The following is a 20,746-nucleotide window of genomic DNA, read 5'->3' as shown; positions in this document are numbered from 1 at the left end:
ACCCGCTGCATTGGGGACATGTTGGCCATGGATGGCTAGTCCTTTGTGATGGTGGAGCATGCCAGTTTTGGACGCCTCATGAAACTGGTGGCTCCTCATCATCAGGTGCCCTCACGCACCACCTTTAGCTGCTGAGTTGTGCTGTCCTTGTATGACACATGTAGTAAGAGGGTTGAGGCAGGTCTTCAGAAGACAGGCCTGCAAGACTGAGATCTACCTCATGTCCAACATCTGGATGAGCCGAGGTGGAGTGCACACCTACCTCTCCCTGACAGCCCACTGGTGGCAATGTGAAGGCACTGGTCCCACTGCTGCTTCTGGTGCCAGCACTGCAGCTGTGGATGTCCATCAGGGGGTACAGATGCGCCCTCCTCCATGCTGATGTCATCCACACAGCAGCTCAGATTGAGGGGACTTTGAGCCGCACAATTGATGAGTGGTTGGGCAGGCAACCCTCATCTGGTCCGCAGTTGCATCGTCAATTATTAGCGGGGGCCAACATGATGAGGGCAGTGTGTGACGCTGGATGGCCAGGCATCCGGTGAGCATAAAAGGGTCCTGAGGGAGAAGCAGCATGAAGAGAAGCAGAGTTGGGGTGTGGAGGAACACTGCCTGATTCAAGATGTTGGTACCAGGCGGAACTCCACCAACCTCATGCTCCAATGGCTCTCCGAGCAGGAGCGAGCTGTCATGAGGTGGCTAGAGTCTCAGAGATTGCGGTTGGTAGACCACTCAGTAGGCAGGAGTGAAATACCATCTCCCAGTTGGTGGTGGTCCTCAAACCCTTCTATGAGGCCACAAAGATCCTTAGCCACCAAAAAGCCCTCCTCAGCCAGTTTGTCCCTCTTTTCTGTCACCTATTGTACCAGATGACAGTGTTTTTGGAAGAGGAAACTCCTGGTCATGCACAGCTCAGGGGTGACATAAGGCAGGTCATCAAGGGAGTAATTCCAAGAGGGGGTAAGGTCGAGGTTAGGTCCCCCACTGCTGGGGGATGCCGCATACATGCTGACATGCATCTGCAATCCCTGTGTGAAGGGCAGTGTTTGTGGCTCTAATGACCTCCTGGCCAGGTGGATGGAGGAGATGGTCAGGAATGTCAGGGAAGCAGAGAGGCGAAGGTAGGGGTCCATGGAGGAGGAGGAGGGGGCAGCTTGCAGCATTTCCATTTCTTCTGCACTTGCTGCACTATCAGGAGGACCCTCTTCCATGACCCTCTTTCAGCTCTGGGTGCCTTGTCTATGCGTAGGTAGGCATAGGGGCCTTCAGGTAGCACCGAGCTTACTATCTGGTGGAAGCAGTGGAGGAGGAGAGCAGCGATCCCCTGGTTTACTGGGTGACATGTAGACAGATGTGCCTGCATCTGTTTACAGTTGCCCAGGAACAGCTGTCTTGCCCACCAACCACATTCCACCAAGTGAGAGAGTGTTCTTGCAGGCGGGTGACGTTGTGACTAGGGATGTGCATAAAACCGGTTCTCCCGGTTCGGTTCGGGTCCGAACCGGGTCCGGACCGGACCGGGGTGGTTCGGTTTTGGTTTTGCCAGACCACCCCCCCGGTCCGGTTTGGTTTCAAACCGGTTCGGATCCGAACCGAACCGGTTCGGATCACAAAAAGTGGCTGGTTTTGAAGGGGACATTGTGTTCTACCTGCCACCCAAATTTCAAGTCGATTGGACCTTCCTCTGATTTTTTACAAATTTTTTTCAAAAAATAAATTTTTGCCCATAACTCACAATGTGGAGCCCTTAGGGGCAAAAAAGCTGGGGTGGGTGGTAGCCACCCATGGGTGTCCTCCACCCCAAAAATCCCAAGGCAATTGGTGGCTCCTAGTATTATTGGTGAATTTCTGAAGAAAAATTTTTTTTCCATTGGCTAGAATGGGGGTTCGGGTCTGCCCCAGACCCACCTCTGTGGGGTGGCAGCACCCCCAAAGTGGGTCCGGGGCCATGGCAAAAATGCCCTCAGTCCCTCCCAGCAATCCCCGTAGAGATAGGAGTGATGGTTCTGTTGTTTTTCTGAGGTATTCTGAGTGTAGATTCTATGATAGCTTATGAGATTTCCAATGAGACACCATGAATCCACTCTCATTTGCTATCACAGAATCCACACTCACTCAGAACACCTCAGAAAAACAACAGAACCATCACTCCTATCTCTACGGGGATTGCTGGGAGGGACTGAGGGCATTTTTGCCATGGCCCCGGACCCACTTTGGGGGTGCTGCCACCCCACAGAGGCGGGTCTGGGGCAGCCCCGAACCCCCATTCTAGCCAATGGAAAAAAAATTTTTCTTCAGAAATTCACCAATAATACTAGGAGCAACCCAACAATTGCCACCCCATCTTTTTGGCGCCTCTCTCTGGGCGCCCTAACACGTAACACCTAGTCAGTCCATCTTAATGCCTACCTACTACCACCACTCCTATCCAAGCAAGTAAGAGGAGGACACTCAGAGAGACAACACCCACTCTCTGATCTAACAAAAAGGCCACAGCTGTGCTGCCTGCCAGCACAGCAGCAGCAGCGGAGCAGCACACTAAGCACAAGAGCAGCACACACAGAGAAGAAGCAGGAGGCGGAGCAGCAGAGCAGCAGACCTGCTGCTCCGCATGATGGGTGACGTGATGCCCAAAGAAACCACCGCCTCACTCAGTGCCTGCCACTGACTAGGCCCGACAGACAGAAGCCAGCCAACCTGCTCTGCTCTGCTCTGATGCTCCCCATGGATGATGCACACACACCCTACATCTGCATCCCAATGACCAGACCAGACCAGACCAAGTGCGCAGAGTCAGCACAGGCCAGCAGCCACCAGCCCAGCAACAACAACAGCTACTACTGCTACCACCACAGCCAGTGTTGCCGCTACAATAACATTCCCAGTCCAGTCACGCGCGCCACAGCCTGAGCCTAGCACACAGCCAACAGCTGCTGCCAGCCAGTGCCTGGCAAGCCCAGCCAACATGAGGAGGAGAGAGCTAACAAGTAGACGGCGCACGCACATCACCAACCCATCACGACGGCGCAACTGCAAGGGGAGAGGGCACAATTACAGGCAGGAGGAGGAGGAGGAGGAGGAGGAGGCGGGCGAGGCAATCCTAGCACAGATTTGAAAGTTTAAAATCCACCAGGACATCTTCTAGAATCTAGACTTCTGTTTTTTCTACCACCAGCTGTAGTGTCTAGTTAGTCAGTGTGCTGTGCAGCTGAGCTGAGCTGAGCTGAGCTGCATGTGAGGAAGGGTGACTGTAGCTAGTTCTTTAGTTTCAGCAGACTGAGCATTGAGCATGGGCAGTGGCCTTGGGAAGCAACACAATTACACGACACTCACCTGCTGCTGCTGGTTCTAGAAGTTGCCTCTTCTCGTCTTCACCTCTTCGTGTGTGTGTGTGTGTGTGTGTGCAGTGAGTGCATGCCTTTTGCCTTGCTGGAAAGAAATGCTTCTCTGGTCCACCACCACATATCTGCTCAAGGACACAGAGGCCCAAGGCAGAGGTGGTGGCACCAGTGTGAGTGCATGTGTGCTGGTGGTGTTTGCCACCACAGGTGTTTTGTGTGTGTATGTGTGCGCTGCTAGCTAGGAGGGGGGAGGGAGGCAGGGAGGGAGGCTGGGAGGCAGGGGGGAGGAAAGGGGAGGGGGAGAGGGATGTAGAGGGGATTGAAGGGGGGAGGGTCCGGCTCAGAGTTGGTCAGCCACATATTTGTGCACACACGTGCTCACGTGTGTGCTTCGGTGGGAGAGACCAGACTCTCATCATCTGCCAGACCGGGGTTGGGGGCAGTTGAGGCGGTGGTGGGCTGGAAGGGAGGGAGGATGGAAGGTGGTGAAGAGGAAGGGGAGAGGATGAGAGGGGAAGGATGGAGGGAGTTGGAGGGGGGAGGAAAAAAACATGTAGACAGACACACACCACACTACACACAGAAAGCATCCACACACAGAGACAGTGCTAGGCATCCATTCACACAGACAGACAGACAGACAGACACACAACAGGAAGAGACAGACTGAGCCTGCACCACACACACACACACACACAGACCCAATTCCCCCCCTGCACAGTTATCAATCAATATGTTGTGTTGGCAGCCAGTTCATTGCTATTCTGATGGTTTTGGGTTTTTTGCCATCAGCCAACATCAACAGTGACCACAATCAAGATGAACATAAGATGATAATAATTCATTCGTTTCATTTCAAAAAATCACCCAATCATTTTCTCCATGTAAACCAAGCCCCCCACACATGATTTCTGGTGACATTTTCAATAAAATCAATTCATTTGGCATTCATCATTTTGTTCTCCCTTTGTCACCTTTTTTTCTTTCTTTTGCATAATTTTGAGGCTTGATTTTGACATGGGGTTTTTAAAGAAAAAATTATTTACATGTTTATTTACATACAGTATTTACATATCTACACTGCATTTTTGAACGTATACCCGCCGCTGCCGCTAAGTCTAGTACTCCGTGGGCTGTGCTACTTTGGGGGGGTGTGCCGTGCCCACGCCAGGTCCCCAAATGCTGACAGGTGGATAGATAAAGGGCCTGTGCTGGTCAGCATTGGGTTTCTTTTTAGGTGGGCGTGGGCATTGTAAACATCTGGCCAGTCGCAGCACTACAACTACTACTACAACTGCATCTCTGTGTGGGCACACTACACGCTGCGACTGGCTGGCACGGCTCAGCATCTGTCACGTCAGCTCAGCTAGAGGTGGAAGGGGGGAGGGTAGGGATAAGCAGAGGTCGAGCCAGGCAGGTGACCAACCATGGGGCAACCCACGGTAATCACTCGCCCGTCTCAAACTGCAGCTTGGGGTAGCCCAACAAGGGGAGGTTCACCTTAAGGAAGACCAGCTGCTCCACCAGACCAGGGTCCAAGCGGGAGCGAGAGGGTGTCACCACGTCCCCGGCACGTGAAAACACCCGCTCGCTCTGGACACTGGTTGGGGGGCAGGAGAGGAGGCGCACAGCCACCACCGCCAGGTCCGGCCAGACTTGGCGGCGGCTCGCCCAGAACTGTGCGCAGTCCACGCCGTCTCCCTCCACAGGCTCCTCCAAGTACTGCGCAACGCATTGCTCAGCACTGGAGGGGGGCCTGGCAGGTCGAGCCTCCCGCATACCAGGCATGGCGCCATAGCAGAACCGCTGAAACCACTGGGCGGATCTCGAGTCGGTAGCAAATGGCTGCTGCGATGGCGCCGCCTGGGATGCCGCGCTGCTGGACTGGGAAGAGGGAGGGGAAGGGGAAGCTGACGCCGGCTGGCCGCCCATGCTGCTGCTGGGTGCGGGTTGGGCCGCGAGGGCTGCCCCCGCACCACTACCAACACCCTGGTCTCTGCGGGCCCTAGCGGCCTCCTCCTCCCTAACCTTCTCGACCAGGATGCCCTTCCACCTGGGCAAGTCGTCGGCACTCACGGCATTGCCCTTGAGGGCTGGGTGACAGAGACAAGCGAGGACATACTCCTCCCTGTCTCCCAGCACATCAACGAGCCGCTTGTCAACCCCAGACCTCAGCCTCCCAGCCAGAGCACGACCCTCTGGCGTGGTCAGAGAGATATGGAGTCCACCCATCAGCTTCTCGAGACCAACAGCTGTGGGCAGCGCCTGGCTCAAGGGAGTGGTGTCGCCACACAAGCCCTTCGTGGCAAGCTGGAAGGGCTCGAGTGCCGACACCGCCTCGGACATCTGCTTCCACTCTGCGTTCGAGAAGTCGCAGACATCCAAGGACTCGTCCCTCGCCAGGGCGACAAGGGCTCTCTCCTGCTCCAACAGGCGCTGGAACAGGAGGAAGGTGGAGTTCCACCGCGTCTCCACATCCGTAGGGATGAGATGGCGAGGAAGGCCAAGGTCATCCTGCTTCTGGCGAAGCAGTCTCCTGGACTTCTCGCTGCGGTGGAAGTGGGCGGCCAGCTTGCGGGACTTATCCACAAGCGTGGCCGTGGCAGCAACAGCACCTGCGATGGGGCGGGCCCCCTTCTCCTGGGACGCCCTCAGCTCCTTAAGGCCAAGGGCGTCCCTGACGGTCAGATGGAGCGTGTGTGCCATACACCGTATGTTCACACAGTCCATGACTGTCTCGACAGCGGCGGTAACGTTGGCTCCATTGTCGGTGACAATGAAGCCGCGGGAGAGGTGTGGACACCCGCCAATCCACTCCTCTATCTGGCGGTCGAGTACGGCCGCCACCTCCTCCGCGGTGTGCCTCGTGTCCATCGTCTCCACGTGCAGGACGGCCCACCTGTGCCGTAGTGCAGCGGGAGCCGCGCCGGACCCGGAAGCATCGCCCGCGGAGGTCCCCTCACTCTCCGGTCCCCACCAGTGGGCAGTGAGGGCCAGGAAAGAAGCATGCATCCCACTGACACTGGTCCAGAGGTCAGTCGTGAAATGCACGCTTGTCCCGGCCGGAGCTGCACGCAGCTCGGCCGACACGAGCTCCCTGCACCGGCGGTACAGGGAGGGGACCACGTTCCGGCTGAACGTCGTCCTTGAGGGGATGACGTATTCGGGAGCCAGGTATTGGAGAATACGGCGGAAGCCGTTGTTCTCGACCACCTGAAACGGCTGGTCATCGGTGGAAATCATCTCCCCTATGAGGCGGGTGAGGTGATGATGGTCCACGCGAACAATACGCTGGCTGCCCGAGGACTGCGTCCACCGCTGGACGGGCAGTGTAGCCTGCCTGCTGGCTGGCACACTGCCGCTGCCCGCCCTAGTGGCAGATGCACAAGGCGCACTAGCGCTGCCAGCCTGTCCCCTGAGACCTGGGTGGTGACGCTCTAGGTGTCTCCACATAGGCGTCGTACCCAGGTGCGCAGGGTCCCTTCCACGGCTGACAAGCATCCTGCAGTGGACACAGCGGGCGTGGAATGGGTCATCTTGAGGAACCTCAAAATGCACCCATGCACCACTGCCCTTGGCCTCCTGCGCCCTGGGCGCCGTCCTAGGCCGTTTCTCGCAGGGTGGCTGCAGTCCTGGGGGGGGGGCGGCCGCCGCTGCCTGCCCACTGCTGCCACCCAACCCGCCCCTTCCGCCCTCCACAGCGGAGGAAGGGCCCGGCTGAACTGGCATCGGAGAGGCAGGCCTCTCCTCCACCACCTCGCCAGACCGCTCCCCACCAGAGTGTCGGGCTTCACGAGGGGGGGCCCCACTGAGCGGCGAAAGGATAGGGGGAAGGGGCCCCAGAGGGAGGGAGAACCTGGCTGCATCGCTGCCAGCCGCACGGTCCTCACCGCCCTCTACCTGCTCTTCCAACTCCACAGTCTCCTCCACCTCAACAACTGGTGGTAGCTCAGCAGCACCTGGTGCCGCCGGCGAGGAGGGACCCGCCACAGCCCTAACAGTGCCTCTGCCTCTGCCGCGATTGGCGGCAGCAGGCGTGGGGAACTGAATCCTGCGCACCAAAGATGGGGCCGGAGCAAAGAATTCTCCAATGGGGAGAACTGGGGTGTCCTCAGGCTCCCCGCGTCCTCTCCCTCCCCGTGCCGCAGGCGCACCCCGCACCTGGCCTCTCCCACCTCTGCCTGCCAGCCTTGAGCGAGCCCTGCCCGCCACACGGCGCTCAGACATGCTGCTAGGTCAGAAGGAGGGAGACTTTAGGAGGAAGGCCAGACAGGGTCAAAAAAATAATTTGGAGGGGCTTAGGGGCCAAAAAAAAGGCAGCTGATTTGGAGGCGGCGGGGGGGAAGTTTGTTTTGAAAAAAGGAAGCCAATGGGGGGGAAAGGAAGACTTTTTGATATGGGGGGGAAAGCCAATCGAAGTGAGGGGGAGGGTGTCCTTTTTGAATTTGGGAGTCAACCACCAAGCCAATTGGGGAGATGGGTCTGGGAGGGTTTTTTTTTAGAAAAATAGGGGGTTAAAGGGTGGAACCCCGGTGTGGGAGGGTGGCACGGGCAGTTGGGTGGAGTAGTTGTGGTGTGGGTGGCAAGTTTTTAGCTTTTTTGGGGCGGGGAGTGGATGGGGGGAGGGCACAGCACCTACCGGGGGTGGGGGAGGGATGCAGTCAACGCTTGGGAACCTGCAGATCAAAGGAGGAAACCCTTATTTAGTGAACTGGAACACAAAGTGTGGGTTCTGGGGGGTGGTTCAAACTCAATGCAGCCTATTTAGTGACTCTAAATTGCACACAACCAAAACCAGAACCCAGTCACACCAACACAGAGGTTGAACCCACCCACTCTGTGACTCTGCCTGCCCAATGCCATGGCAAGCAAGCAGCAGCAAACACTTGATGGCAGCCTCATGGATTGAACATCATGATCATCATCATGCGTGTGTATTGGCCCAGCATGTAGTGGCAGCATCAGAGCCCAGCCAGGACCCCACTCAGACTGCCCCAGAGGCAAGGAAGCACTCTGGCATGGCATGGGCCCAGCATGTAGTGGCAGCATCAGAGACCAGCCAGGACCCCACTCAGACTGCCCCAGAGGCAAGGAAGCACTCTGGCATGGCATGGGCCCAGCAGTGGCAGCATCGCATCAGAACCCTGGACCCCACTCAGACTGCCCCAGAGGCAAGGAAGCACTCTGGCATGGCATGGGCCCAGCAGTGGCAGCATCGCATCAGAACCCTGGACCCCACTCAGACTGCCCCAGAGGCAAGGAAGCACTCTGGAAGGCACCTGTTCAAAAACCACCTGCAAGACGCATGCAATGCAACGCAACACACAGCAGCAATTTCTTTACTGGGCATGGGCATGAAGACACAAGTTTTACAACAGTACATCTCCTCTCCAAGGTTCCCTCCCTCCTCCCCACACCCAAATGCATTTCAGAATAGGGGTGTCCCTATTTAAAACCGCCAGCTAGGGAGAGAAAGGGGCAACAAAAGGTGCACAATCGCACACGCACTAACCCCTCTTCTTCCGGTCCTTCTCCTGCCGCTCACTGCTGGTCACGGATTCACCGCCGCCAGCCAGCCACCCTGGGCTGAGACACAGCAGGGCGGCCGCACGAGGCACACAGGCAACCGGGGTAGTTCAACAACGATGGAGGGGCAGAAGTGAGGAGACAACACTGTTTGTGTCGCTCAACTCACCCCCAAGCAGAGACAAAATCAACCAAAAACTATAAAAAGAAAAAAAAACCGATGGCAGCCGCCAGGTGGGTAGGCTACTGTGTGTGGCTGCAGCTGTGGGAGAGGAGGTGGAAAGTGAAGGGGAGCAGAGAGAGAAAAGACTAAGAGAGAGAGAAAAGAGAGGGGGGGCAGGGACAAAGAGAAAGAGAGGAGAGAGAGAGAAAAGAAAGAGAGAGAGAGGAGAAAGAGAGATGATAGAGAGAAAGAGGAGAGAGGAGAAGCGCAGCGCAGCAGGGAGGGGGGATTCAGGTGTGGGGGGAGGACACAGCAGTAGCAGCGGTCCAAAGAGGTGGGGGGAGCAGAGAGGGTGTGTGTGGTTGGGGCTAGTGTGTGGCAGGGGGCCTGGGGTAAGTGGAGAGAGTCGGGGGCAAGGAGGAAAAGAGGTGGGGTGGGGGGAGCAGAGAGGGTGTGTGTGGTTGGGGCTAGTGTGTGGCAGGGGGCCTGGGGTAAGTGGAGAGAGTCGGGGGCAAGGAGGAAAAGAGGTGGGGTGGGGGGAGCAGAGAGGGTGTGTGTGGTTGGGGCTAGTGTGTGGCAGGGGGCCTGGGGTAAGTGGAGAGAGTCGGGGGCAAGGAGGAAAAGAGGTGGGGTGGGGGGAGCAGAGAGGGTGTGTGTAGTTGGGGCTAGTGTGTGGCAGGGGGGCCTGGGGTGAGTGGAGAGAGTCGGGGGCAAGGAGGAAAAGAGGTGGGGTGGGGGGAGCAGAGAGGGTGTGTGTGGTTGGGGCTAGTGTGTGGCAGGGGGCCTGGGGTAAGTGGAGAGAGTCGGGGGCAAGGAGGAAAAGAGGTGGGGTGGGGGGAGCAGAGAGGGTGTGTGTGGTTGGGGGCTAGTGTGTGGCAGGGGGCCTGGGGTAAGTGGAGAGAGTCGGGGGCAAGGAGGAAAAGAGGTGGGGTGGGGGAGCAGAGAGGGTGTGTGTAGTTGGGGCTAGTGTGTGGCAGGGGGGCCTGGGGTGAGTGGAGAGAGTCGGGGGCAAGGAGGAAAAGAGGTGGGGTGGGGGGAGCAGAGAGGGTGTGTGTGGTTGGGGGCTAGTGTGTGGCAGGGGGCCTGGGGTAAGTGGAGAGAGTCGGGGGCAAGGAGGAAAAGAGGTGGGGTGGGGGAGCAGAGAGGGTGTGTGTGGTTGGGGCTAGTGTGTGGCAGGGGGCCTGGGGTGAGTGGAGAGAGTCGGGGGCAAGGAGGAAAAGAGGTGGGGTGGGGGGAGCAGAGAGGGTGTGTGTGGTTGGGGGCTAGTCTGTGGCAGGGGGCCTGGGGTAAAAAAAAAAAACAACACCTGGGAACAATGGGCAGAAAGTCTGGGGGGGGGGGAGAGGAACCAACAACAACCAGCAGGGAGGAATGGGACACACACACAGCAAAACCAGAACCAAAAGAAGCTAATTGATTTCACACAAAAAACCAAAGTAACTAAGACAGGACTCAACAGGCAGCAGCAGCAGCACCAGGGAGGATGGGGAACAACACTCAGTCTGGGTGGGAGGGGGCAGGCAGGGCAGGAGTGGAGGAGGAGGTGGCAGTGGGGGGAGTGGGTTTCTGGAGGGGAGGGAGGGGGGAAGCTAGGAGCAGGACCACAGGGGAACAATCAAATTTGAATCCAAACAATCTATACACAAAGTAAAAAAAAGGAAACCAAAGGGCAGCCAGAAAGTCTCAGGGCGGGGGGGGGGGTTTACAACTACCAGGGGGAGGGACTGGGGGAGTGGGTGACACACACAGGGAGCAAAACCAAAACCAGAACCTAATTCCACAAAGAAATCCAAAGAATGCAAGGCTCAACAGGCAGCAGCACAGGAGGGAAACAATCTTATCTGGGTGGGAGGGAGGGAGGGAGGGGGGAAGCTAGGAGCAGGGCCAGAGGGGAACAAATTAACAATCAAAATCAGAACACAAGGAATCAAATTGCAGCAATAATATAAACTAAATCCTCAGAAACACAACTCAGACAGGCAGCCAGCAATAACAATAGCTATTAATTAAAAACCAAAATCAGCAAATATATAAATTTACACAGAAGCAATAATTGAATGCAACTCAAAAAGTGGAACAAAAGTCAGGCAAGGCACAAAAACAGGAAAGCAATGCAGAAGAGGGGGGTGGGGGGGGGGGGAAGGAGGGAAAGCCAAAACTTTGGAAGAAGGGTTGAGAGAGAAAGGGTGAAGAGAACAGAAAACACACAACAGGAAAAGTTGGAAAAAGTTGAGGGGAAAGTATTAAAGAGGTTTGGACAGAGACAGACAGAGGGCAGATGGACAAGGTGGCACACAACAACACACACAGAGAGCAGAGAGACAGACACACACTAATGTGACACACAGTCAGCAGGGACTCACAGCAGACACCAGCAGCAAAAGAGCAAGCAAGGTCTCAGAGATGATCCCACAACTGCAGCCAAGAGAAGTTTCCAGAGAAGAGGCTTGGGTTTATATAGGTTTGAAATTCCCTCCTTTGGGAGCCCCCACCTTTGCACTCCCCCACGGCCAACAGGGTGCCAGCTCTCAACAGTGCAACAGCCAAGCAGCCTACCAGACCAAAGGACTCATTCTGGCCAATCAAAGGATCAATAGCGCAGCCAATACAATGCCTGAAAATAGCATCACAAAATGGATGCTAGGAGCAAAAGTTTCAGGAATGAGCCACAAAATGGAGGACACACTTCAAACTTTAAAGGGACACTCCAGAGACTCAATTGAACTCCCGAACCGGTTCGGGAAACCCGAGCCGGTTCGGAGCCGAACCGACTCGGATTCGGTCCGGATCGGTCCCAGAAGGGCCCGATTCGGTCCGGGATCGAACCGCCGGATCCGGACCGGTTCGGGACGAACCGATCCGGATCCGGACCGAACCGCACATCACTAGTTGTGACACCCCATTGCACTTGCTTGGAGCCTGGTTTGGTGGAGCAGTTTCTGTTGCTAAAGCCAAATCTCTCAGAGTTGGGATTCCCCAGGCTGCCCATTGAGAGAGCAAGTTTCTCCTCACTCACTCTTGTTGCCTCTGCCTTGACCTTTAAAAAAAACAAAAAACTTTTTTAAAAAAAAAGGTTTTTTTGTTCTTATAATTCCAGTGACTGTTGCTGGTGTCTTATCTTATGTTTCGTTTTAGAATGTGAGCCCTTTGGGGACATGGAGCCATCTTATTTATTTATTGTTTCTCTTTGTAAACCACCCTGAGCTATTTTTGAAAGGGCAGTATAGAAATATAAATGAATGAATGAATGAATATCTTATTTTATTTTAATGTTCTCTGCTTTAATTTTATTTCATACGGGGTGCTGGCCACCTATTTTTTTAACCTGCCCGCCATTTGATTCTGCTCAGTAGACCCCCTGTTCTTAGTATGATTGTGCTGGGGTTACTGACTGTCTTCATGTTGCTTTCATTCTGGCTCCTGCTGGTCACTTGTGCGAACCCTGCAGTAGTAGTAGTAGTAGTAGTAGTAGTAGTAGTAGTAGTAGTAGTAGTAGTAGTTCTTCTTCTTCTTCTTCCATTTTTTGCTTTAAGTTTGCTCATTGGAACTCTACCTGTTGTTGGCAACTCCTTTTGCCCTTTTTGCTTCTGTCTCTGCGCACTCTCTGGGCCTCCTCACATGCCAGCTGCGGGACAGCCTCAAGTCTATTCCTGCTGTGCCTGAGCCTATGATTTCTTTGACTGGAATCCACCACCAACACCACTACCACCATCGCTCTCCGCCTGCCTGGGCTCCGCTGACCAACTCTGAGTGCGATTCAATACAGGGTGTCATGCTGCCCGCCTGCAGCACACAGTGCCAAGCCAAAGCACATCTGATTCTCTGCCAGCCTGCCTGCCTGCCTGCCTGAAGCCTAACCTGTCCCTAACCCCTGTGAATTGGGCAAAGAGGCACCTTTTTAACATGGTGATTCTCCTTGTTTAGCAGGAGGAGAATAACTGGCCTATCCACCCCCAGCACAGCACCCCTCCAGTGACTGTGGCTGGTTTCTGTTTCTTTTTATATTGTGAGCCCTTTGAGGACAGGGATCCATCTTATTTATTTATTATTTCTCTATGTAAACTGCTTTGGAAACTTTTGTTGAAACACGGTATATAAATATCTATTGTTTAAGCCAAGCTCCAACTAGCAACACCACTACTACCACCACCTGCCTCCGTCTGCCGGGGCTCCACTGACTAACTGAGTGCTCTGTCTCCAACAGAGGGTGCTTTGCTCTGCAGTCTGCACAGTTCCAGCACTCCATGGCTGGCCAGCTTTTCCTAAAATGTTGAAGATTGCACTAAAAAATGGAGATATGCTCTATGTGCTGCACAGTTTTGGCATCTTTTTCTTAGACCGTTTTCCAAATGATTTCTAAGACTCTTTTAACAGTTTGTCTAATTTGCTTGGGAAAGAACCCCAGGGTCCTGCCATCAAGAATTATCTCTGTGTCCAATTTCAGAAATATATGAGCTGACACAATAAAGGGTGCTGTTACCCTTTTTTATGAAGGTACATTTAAAAATACTCTAAATGGGGATGGAATGAAGATCCAAGAACGGGAGGTTCAATTCCAGATGTTGCTTTAGTTCTCTGCTTTAAAACAAGCCAGTTTTGGCAATTCTTAGATTTATTTATTTTTAATTTAACCCCCCCCCCAAAAAAAAACCCCTCACAGGATCAACTAATCTGCTTCAAATTGCAAACACTGCCTCCTGTCATCTAGCCCCATGTGTGCCCAATATCTAATCTCTAGGACCACCTCCTGATTACTGGTGATTTTTAAAAAAAATCCCATTGACCACTATGGAGAAAAATCCAAATTTAAGTCAGAATTCAGATTGGAATTCTGACTCTGATCTGATATCCAACATCACCAGAGGCCATAGTTTCCAAATCTGACATTGTCAAAGTCCAATAGTGTCAGATCCGAATCTGAATTTTTCTGAACGCACACAGGCCTACAGTGCACACATATCTCTTGCCCTGTCATAACACTGTAGCAACCATTTGTGACATAATACAGAAAGGCTTCTGGATCTTCTGAGGGAAGTCAGACGGGCTTCTAAGTCAGGATGACCCTGGCCCCATTAATAAACAGGGGCCAGAAGGAGAGAACTCCGGAGGGCTCTCTGGAGGTATCCAGGGTGGATGTGGTCTGTGAGCATGTGATGTCTTGAGGCCTAGCCGTATCGGAGCAGAGTGCATCTCTGCAGAATTTTGACGTGTTTGAACGGATGCCCCCCCCACTTCCACACAAATGCCTTTTGAACAGTGTAAGGTTTCCTTATGGGATATGGGAGGCCTCTTATGTAATGAATGGTGTTTAGCCAATAGTTAAGTGGGACAGAAGAATAATCACACACACATGCCACATTTAATCCACAAATGCACAACCTTGCTGTCCATAGAGGCAGGTGCTCCAAAGAATGACAGAGGCTAGGCTACACCTTTCAAACATCTTGGTAGGCACTTTGCATCCGAACGTTTTGCAGACCTTTCTCCAGATGTGCTGCCAGGATTGTAGCTGCGACAGTGGTCTCCCTCCTCCTCCAGCCCTCTTTCTGCCTCTTTTGCAGTCACTGCAAGCAAATAGATCAAAGTGGGCTGTGCTATTTAATTGGTTGAGGTACAGTAAGCTCAGTAGTGATTAACCCACTCACTGCTGGATTTCCCTTTGCAAATCGCCCACCCCTAACAGCCAGGCCCCAGTCTGAATAACAAGGGGATGCGGACAATGGCACAAATCCTGGTTGGGGAAGCGAGTGGGTGTGTGCAGCGCATTTGTGAATTGTGTGTAGGAAGGTCACTGGTGGGTCCTCTCCCCCCCCCCACTCCTTTGCATGCTCTTGTATTCTTCCCTCTCTGTCACAATGGCCTTGTTGGCTCGTTCAGAGTATAAGGAGTTAAGCCACCACAATCACAGCCGTGTCTTACTAGTGGAACTGAGCCCCCCCTACCCCTCCATACAAATCATCTGGTAATAGGTTTAGTGTAGTGGCACTGGAGGCCGGGCTAAGCTAAGCAGCTTTGAAGCAGAGAGCACCGGAGTCACAACAGCATGCCTAGCACATGGAGGAGGGTTCCTCAGCTTGCCAACTAAATCTTCCCCAAACATAAAGGCCCTGTGTAATCTGCTGAGAGGATAAAAGCCGCAGGGTGGTCGCTGGGCTGGTGGTGACATCGTTTCACAAATGGCCGTGCACTGGCACTTTTCTTTGAGCCTGCCCATGTGGTGCTGGTGAGTGCGAAATCTGCAGAGGGAGCTGGCTGGGTGGGCTAAGGCTGCTGGAGGGAAAAGCTGGGGGGGGGTGTGTGGGGGGGTGTCCGTCCAGCTACACTGGCATCCCCGTTCAGGTGCTGAGTGGAAAGCAACGGCCTGACTATAAAGCAGCCAGCAGCTGGCCTCCTTCTTTTGTCTGCAAGCAGCAAAGCCAATGAAAAGAAAGCACCTGCCCTGAGACATACAATCCACCTAATCCTCAGAAATACTCCGACTGAATCTGACTTCCAGCAAGATGTTATGCTTCCATTTTGGCGGCAACAGCGCAAACAGGGGTAGATATGCTTTGGTCACTAGCGTGGCATCTGATGCAGGACGAGGGTCCAAACATCATCGTGGGACCAAGCTGCTGGGGTCTAAACTTGCCGCTCTTGCCTTCATAAATCCCTGGCATCCAGAGATGATTACATAGGTACATAGACAGCGGCTTTATACTGAGTCAGACCCTTGGTTCATCTAGCTCAATGTTGTCTACCCTGACTGGCAGCAGCTCTCCAAGGTTTCAGGCAGGAGTCTTTCCCAGCCCTACCTGGCGATATTGCCAGAGATGGAACCTGGGACCTCAGATGCTCTACCACTGAGCTATGGTCACATCCCCAATGGTTGTATTTTGCTGCGGCCCCAAGTTGTTCTGAGGGCCTTGAAATGTGGCCCAAAGGGGGCCTCCCTCTCCACTCCTCTTCGCCTTCAAGGCCCCTTGCCCCCTTACGGGGGTAGCATTCTTCAGTGGTGGAGGGCGTGGGGACAGAATGTGCCAGGTCAGCTACTGTATTGTAGAGCAGAGCAGGGTGGCCAGAACCTCAGGGGTATTCTCGTGAGTCAAATGGGCCGGAACCCAACATTTGGCTTTTAAAAAGCCAAATCTGGCAACAGAGGTGTAGAGGCGAGTGGGCTAGTGGGCTACAGTGACTTAGAGGCTGAGCAATGAACCCAAAATTCATTTAGGTGCCTCCTGCCTTTTCTTCCATAATTGGAGCACTTGTGGGTGGTCAAGCCACTATTTCTTCATCTCAGCCCTTCCATCTGATTTGGAGATCATTGTACAGCACTACCTTACATGGTTATTGTAAAGATAACCAAGATATCGCTGAGGCATTTAGGCACTCAGGAAATGTAGGATATAAAGTATTAATACCACCACCACCCAAAGCAAGGGTATTTGCAGTCTTCCTATCCAACACAGCCTCCAGTAGAGTATAGAACAGAGGTGGTCACCCTCTCCAGCTGCTGTTGGACTACAACTCCCATCATCGCCAGCCACAATAAATTGTAGTCCCACGACAGCTGGACAGCCACAGGTTGGTCACCCCAATACAGAACCAGACTGTTGGTCCCACTGAAATCAGGCTAAGAGCTATTTTACGGGTTTTGTGTCATCCATGCAGAAGTTGCAGAGATATTCTTGGGCAAGATGGTGACTTCACACAGGGTATAACATATCCAAATAGCTCACTGCATGGCTCACCTGAGTGGCATGGGAAATTTCCATTGCAGTGCCATAAATTCCTAGTGACCATGCTGCTCCACGTACAGGGCAGATGATGCATGCATGAGTTGTGGCTTTCAGATGCTACAGAGCCACATGGAAACTTTCCTGGGAAGCTTGAGCATGGTCACCATGACATACAAAGTGGTCCTAAACTAGAATGATTCCAGTGTTTTAAAGTGGCCTGAATTCATGCCATAGATGAAAATTATAAACTAACCTTTCCTCTGCATAGCCATCAGACTTCCTGACATATCATCCAACAGCTATAGAAATGGATGTCCAGCTAAATATCTCAGACAATAACTTGAATGTCTGGCTACCATGGATGAGAGTAAATTGATCCCTGGCAATGTTTTTGTGTACTCCTACCCTGCAACGTATGACACAGTTCACATGCTTGAGCCATCTGGGCTGGTTCCTTCTTTCCTTGCCTACAGGCACCTCTGGCATGGCATGGGAAGGATCATTATGAACAGATTCTGGATAAAACTGGATTATCTTTAAGGGGCATGGAGGATCCTGCTTAGATGCATGCCATTTAACTAGATTTCATTTAGTGGATGACTGGAGGTTCTGCAAGTCATATTTATATCTTCTAGTGACCCCAGACGCCCAAATGCTCTGATTTAGTGTGCACTAAAACTCTGTGCAACATTTTCCAAGACAAGTGCCAGCGAGCAATGAGATTTCCTTATGTCCCATAAGAATTAAGATGTTCGTGCCTCAAGATATGTGTATCTGTGAGACTCCATCAGGGATTCAACTCCAAATGGTCAGGTTCCAGGATAGCAGGAAGCCATCTGTGAGTCTACTGGGGCTAGAGGAAATGAATGCAGTCTAGGGGAGGCAGAGATCAGGTTCTGGAAGTAGCAGTCAAAGTTAAATGGGCCAGATAAGTGGGTCACCTAGTCCAAGGCAGGCAGGTGACTGCGTTCTAGATGCATCAGTCATATGGAAAGGGAAAGGGCGTACAGCAAGGCAGATTGTTCATACTGAGGAACAAGCTCTATTGGGCTTTATAGGGCCTGCTGGACAGCTAGGGATTAGCCCTTGAAGTCAGCTCAGTCAGATGGCAGGGCTGCCCTTGGCTTGTAAAGCTTGTGGTAGAAGCACTAAGTGGGTCGCACAGGATGGAAGGTGCCAGAGCCTGTCTGCTGGGAGCCCTACTGAAGACACACACATATCCTAGCACCTTACAGTATCAGAAAATCAAAGTAATCTCTGCTCAAAATGGGAAAACAGTGAATAAGTCATTTGAAATGCCTGAGGAAGGTTAGAAAAAGAGGACTTGCCTTTGCTTGGAGGCTGCACTACAGTGGGAACACACTACGCATCGGGGATCTCTAGGAACCTTTTTTGTGGATAGCTGAAATTTGTACGCAGGGAGCTTTTGCCAGATTTCCCATCAGAATTCATTCTCTCAAAACGCAGTGAGACCAGAGGACCTACAATCAACTAACATGGACCCTGGTCAATCCAGGGAAATGGAACTAAATTACATATTCCCCCTCCCCCCACCCCATTAATTTGTTTAATCCAAAAATCTAGATGCGGCTTTAAGCTTTGCAGACTAGAATGCACATGCTTCTGAGACTTATTGTAGCATATATTAGCCAAAAACATATTTTGTAGGGAAGCCTCTATGATTCCAGTGGATTATGGATAGGGAGAAGGGGGGTGGGGAGCCGAGCTATACAGCGTGTGCCAAACATCCTCCCCACTCTATCACAATTCACTGAGCAGCTGATGGGCTCTTCCTTGCTGCTGCTGTCTCATCTCTGTGTTGTCAGGAGACACATGTGCAAACCTGTTCCTCAAAGCGAACATCGTATAATTACACTCAGCTGTCAACAAACTGCATTCATTTAAGAGGCAAACACTGTTTCAGGGCTCAGAGCCCAGTCTTCCCTTGGCTCCTTCACCCCAGGATACTTCCAGTATCTCAGTGCTCTCCTTGCATCTTCTCCCAGCCCCAAATAAATAAATAAAGCCCCAAATCCCTTTCCGGAGATAATGCTCCTTGCCTCTACGACTTTTGCCACAACGTTGTATTTCCCCCATAATTTCCATAAAGCAACTTCCAATGTACATTCTTTCACCAGCATACTTGGACATTCGGCACAATTAGCCTCTGATATTAAATACTTGTATAGTAACCAGGAAGTTCCACCAGAACCAGTGAGATTTAACAGACAAGTAAATGCCTTTAAGAACAACTGTATGGACACTGGTAGGAATGGGATGGCTTAAGAGCAAGATCATCTAAGGGCTGTGTGGCATGTATCCCTTGTCTGATGGCAACCTGCAGGTCTCCTGCTTAAAGAATTTAGAATATCACACAGCAGTGTCCACAGGGGTCTCTCTTTTCTTTCACTTCTCATCAGAACACAAAACTCCTTCATTTATCTCCTCATTTCATTTAAATATAAGCTAATACATCTCTGGTGGTGGTGGTGGTGGTGGTGGTGGTGGAAAGATTGTCTGAAATAGACTGCAGGGATTGTATTAAAAGTTAAGGATTCTGCAGGAACGGAGAGGATTTAAATTTGAATTTCTCTAGCCCTCATACATATCTTTTCCCATTAAGAAGACACTCCACCAGCTTCATAACAATTCCTCTTCCACAAGGTACCAGATGTGCTTTGCATCAGCCTAGTCCCTCTATCAGCCACATAAAATCAGGCCCCGTTGTGCATTGTTTGACTGATGTAAACACATTGTTTGCATATCCCATGAGTGTCTCATTCTTATAGGTTAAGAACATAAGAACAGCCCTGCTGGATCAGGCCCAAGGCCCATCTATTCCAGCATCCTGTTTCACACAATGGCCCACCAGATGCCACTGGAAGCCTACAGGCAGGAGTAGAGGGCATGCCCTCTCTCCTGCTCTTACTCCCCTGCAACTGGTACTCAGAGGCATCCTGCCTCTGAGGATAGAGGTGGCCCACAGCCCTCCGACTAGTAGCCGTTGATAGACCTCTCCTCCATGAAGTTATCAACACCCTTCTTAAGGCCATCCAAGTTGTTGGCTGTCACCACATCTTGTGTCAGAGAATTCCACAAGTGGATTATGCATTGTGTGAAAAAGTACTTCCGTTTGTTGGTCCTAGATTTCCCAGCAATCAATTTCATGGGATGACCCCTGGTTCTAGTGTTATGTGAGAGGGAGAAGAATTTCTCTCTATCCACTTTCTCAACGCCATGCATGATTTTATAGACCTCTATCATGTCTCCCCGCAGTCGTCTTTTTTTCTAAACTAAAAAGCCCCAGGTGTTGTAGTCTTGCCTCATAAGAAAGGTGCCGTAGGCTCTTGATCATCTTGGTTGCCCTCTTCTGCACCTTTTCCAGTTCAACAATGTCCTTTTTTAGATGTGGTGACCAGAATTGTACACAGTACTCCAAGTGTGGTTGCACCATAGTTTTGTATAAGGGCATTATAATGTTAGCCGTTTTATTTTCAATCCCCTTCCTAATGATCCCTAGCATGGAATTGGCCTTTTTCACAGCTGCCGCACATTGAGTCGACACTTTCAACGAGCTATCCACAACGACCCCAAGATCCCTCTCCTGGTCAGTCACCGACAGCTCAGATCCCATCAGCGTATACTTGAAGTTAGGGTTTCTCGTCCCAATGTGCATCACCTTACACTTGCCAACATTGAACCGCATTTGACACTTTGCCGCCACTCCCCCAGTTTGGAGAGATCCTTTTGGAGCTCCTCACAATCCATTTTGGATTTCACTACCTGAAAGAGTTTGGTATCATCTGCAAATTTGGCCACCTTACTGCTTACCCCTAGTTCTAGATTATTTATGAATAAATTAAAAAGCACCGTTCCCAGTACTGATCCCTGAGAGACCCCACTTCTTACTTCCCTCCATTGTGAAAACTCTCTATTTATACCCACCCTCTGTTTCCTGTCTTTCAACCAGTTAGCAATCCACACATGTACTTGTCCCC

At 52.2% G+C, this 20,746-nt stretch overlaps 1 long non-coding RNA gene across 1 annotated transcript in view; it reads right to left on the bottom strand.

Annotated features, from left to right (window-relative positions):
* Positions 1-14,370: 14,370 nt before the first annotated feature.
* LOC128344718 (uncharacterized) overlaps positions 14,371-20,746 on the bottom strand; it is a 32,682-nt gene continuing 26,306 nt past the window's right edge. The window contains exon 2 of the long non-coding RNA XR_008316003.1: positions 14,371-14,594. This is a non-coding gene — a long non-coding RNA (uncharacterized LOC128344718). The remainder of the gene's footprint in view (positions 14,595-20,746) is intronic.

Source organism: Hemicordylus capensis, chromosome 2 (assembly GCF_027244095.1).
Source record: "Hemicordylus capensis ecotype Gifberg chromosome 2, rHemCap1.1.pri, whole genome shotgun sequence".
Taxonomy (NCBI): Eukaryota; Metazoa; Chordata; class Lepidosauria; order Squamata; family Cordylidae; genus Hemicordylus; species Hemicordylus capensis.
Note: the sequence above shows the minus strand (reverse complement) of the source record. Positions and strands in the feature narration are given on the sequence as shown.